Genomic DNA, 3660 nt, shown 5'->3' with positions numbered 1-3660 from the left:
AAAAAAAAAAAAGAAAGAAAGAAACACTTAGTAATAAGAAAAATAAAAAAAGGTAACGTTAAAATTACGTGGTAAGTTAACGAGAATGAAGTAATGAAAGAAAGAAATAAAGAAGAATGAGCTCGTTGGCATTGAAATAAAAGAAAAATGTCGCGAGTTGGTTGGTCGGTTGGTAAGGTAAAATTAAGAGGTCACGATTCAACGTTAAAAGTAAAGAAAAGGAAAAGCTCAGCTTGCGAACCGTATACACGAGTACCTTGACTAACCGGAAGCTCCCTTCTCTTACACCAACCACCATGCTTTATCTCTCTCTCTCTTTCTTTCTTTCATTCTTTTCTATCTAACCTTTTTTATCCCTTTACATTTGCAAGTGTACCTTTTATTCACCAATCCTAGTTACCAAGTTAGAACAATTTGACACACGTGTTACTAGTGTTTAATATTTTTGTCAAAAATACCCACCCTGTCCCAGATTTCTTTTTTTTGTGTGTTTTTTAAACGCCACTCCTACAACCACACCCTTCCCTCCTCCCACCCTTCTCTTTTCTTTTCGTTACCTTTATGAACTTGGAAGATTACTTTTTCTTCTTCTTCTTCTATTTCTAACACTAAGTATTCTCTAAAATTGTATTAGTAGTAGTAGTAGTAATAATATAACGTCCTCGACGTTTCAACGTCATGCACACCGTTGCAAGTGAAAATGAGAATAAAGAAGAAAGGGAAGAAAAAAAAAAAAAAGGAATAAAGGAACCACTACCATGACCACCATCACTACCATCACCACCATCACCACAAGGAATCTACACTAATTGCGCAATGGATGGTCCACGTATTTCTTTTACATACATTACTCGGTTGTTCTTTTTTCTTTCTTTTCTTTTTTTTCTACCCCTTTACCTTTCTCTTTTTATTTAACGAGAAGGAGTAAAGTGAAAAGGAAAGGTTGGTTCTCTTGGTACAACTTGATGGTACCTTTCCATGCATGTATAATCCACCTACACACATACATACACTTGCTTACTTGCAATGAACGAGACTATGAGACTTGACAAGGGTTGTACTGTTAGAAGAAGTGTTAAGTGGGGGGTGGGAATATATGTGTATGTGTGTATGTGTTGGTGGAAAGAAGACGAGAACGTAATAATTGTTTGCCTTGGTATGTCGTTGCCTGGATAACGAAGATGGTTTCCATTTATCATAATTAAATATATAATTACTCAAAAGAGACAAAAAGAGAGAAAGAGGCAGAAAGTTTATTTTCTTTTGAAATTAAATAATCCTGAGAGAAAATATATATTTATTTTAATTATCAATATTCTTGTCCAAAAATATATTAATATATAAGTCTCAAAGGGAATTATAGACGGTTAATAAATCTAATGAACAATTTATTTTCAACTAGTTGTTCAATTTATTTTAGTTCAAAATAAATTGTTCATTAAATTTATTAACCGTCTATAATTCCCTTTGAGACATATATATTAATATATATTTATTTTTTTTTAATTTTTCTATAAAATTGAAAATCTTAATAAGCTGATATGAAAACGGGGGAGTGGGGGGTGGGGGTGGGTTGGTAAGGTAACATTATATATGTATAATAAAAGTTGGTTTATAATATGAATAGGGTTTTCTAGGCAACGTGTATAAGCACCGATAGGACCAACGAAAATGCATAATGATAACAAGTGAAGAAGAACTGGGGGATGAGGGTGGGGTTTGGGGGTTAAGGGGGAGGGGTAGGATTAGGACAGTAATAATTAAATGCAATCGGTATCGTTCGAGGCACTGTTTTAATCCTGTCATTAACCACAATGACGAAGGGTACCTAACACCCTTTCCCCACACCCCACCCCCACCACCACCCCTAACCCCATGGCCAGCAGCTTTGGTTATTCGTTGAGCCGAGTCAATTATGGGAAAGCATTATCGAGTTTTCGAGGGTGTAAAATGGAAATAATGATATTTCGATGGTGGTGTTATATCGGTAGGATTGTTCTATGGTATCCTATGGTTTTCCCAAGCTATGAAGGAGAGGTGTTAATGCACCAACGATTCAAATCCTTTGTTAAAACGATGGAGTAACCATAAACACGTTTATGATCTTAATGATTCCAAAATTATACTACAATGATTATTTTTTATATTGTGTTATTATTAAGAGATATATAAATTTAACGAAATAAAACTAACTAGAAAAATTATTAATCTCTCTCTTTCGCATACACACCCTTTTTTTGCTAAGATTTAATAATAATAATAATAATAATAACAGCAAAATGCTATTGATGTATTATTAAAAAAAAAAAAAAAAGCAAGGGATTGTATTAAATATTTTATTAAAAAAAATATATAGAGAGAACAATATGTAATTTTGATATATAACTTAAATTTTCATATTTCTTTCTTATATTATTCGACATAATTATTTAACCGAGAGATTATTAATTATTGCATGTAAAAATCTAATATAAAATTTCATATACGGTTAATTGAAAGAAGTATATTGAACATTTTTAAAGGTAGTTGATTAACACGAAAAAAAGAAAAACAAACAAAAATTGTAATAATAAAAACATTATCACATAAAAAAAATATGTATACTATATTTTAATAATTAAATAAATTACTTGAACCTGGAACAAAATTACATCAATATTAGTATAGATTCGATCCGACGTGTTAACATCAATATATTATATTACACACACACCCCCATACATACAAATAATATATAAAAATATAATATATATAAATATAATAAAATAAAAAAATATAATAAAATATAATATATAAAAATAAATAATATAGAAATAATATATATATATATATACATTTTTTCTTTTTATACTTTATATTAGTAGCTCACACACACGGTAGCAGTAATTAATAATAGTAAGAGAGTTACGGGGCGCAAACGTAAGATGTGCCAAGGTTATAAGGTGCGTGCCTCATGTGATTTATGGCAACGTAATGAAGCCTGTTCCCCGCAGGAGTCTGACCCAAGAAGTGAGAAGCCACGTGGATATATATATACATATATACTCCTATATGAAAAGAAAAGGAAGAGGAAGTAAGAAAAAGGGGATAAGAAAGGAGGAAGAAGAAGAAGAAAAAGGAAAAACAAAAATGAGAGAGAAATAGAAAAGAAAGTCGAATAATAGAATGATAGAAGAAGGTATACTGACATTCTCAGGTGCAATAATGCACCTCGTCGTAAAATGAAGTCGGCAAAAGCTCAGCCGTTTTCAACACAGAACTTCCATCAACACTAATTACAAATATTTTTTTTTCCATGACGATTCTTCTTTTTTTCTTTCCTTTTTTTTTTTTAATCTAGTCTCGTTTCAATTCTTTTTTATTTTTTATTCTCTCTCTCTTTCCGTTCTTAATCGTAACGAAGATATTCGTGAAAAATAATTCAATCAAAATAAAGTAATAATTTATTATTGATAGGATTTATTAATCCTCCCCCTCCAACCAACCAACCAACCTACTCTCCCTGACCCACTTTCCCCTATTTTTAAATATTTATTATATTTCACGCGAATAATTGTGTTGTAATAAAACGTCGATTTGAAAATAAATAAATAATAATGATTGATCGTTCAAATATTAATTTAAAATATTTATATATATATAATAATTTATTATAATATA

The sequence above is a fragment of the Polistes canadensis genome, unplaced genomic scaffold (assembly GCF_001313835.1).
Source record: "Polistes canadensis isolate GaletaPanama2010 unplaced genomic scaffold, ASM131383v1 scaffold_227, whole genome shotgun sequence".
Classification (NCBI taxonomy): domain Eukaryota; kingdom Metazoa; phylum Arthropoda; class Insecta; order Hymenoptera; family Vespidae; genus Polistes; species Polistes canadensis.
Note: the sequence above shows the minus strand (reverse complement) of the source record.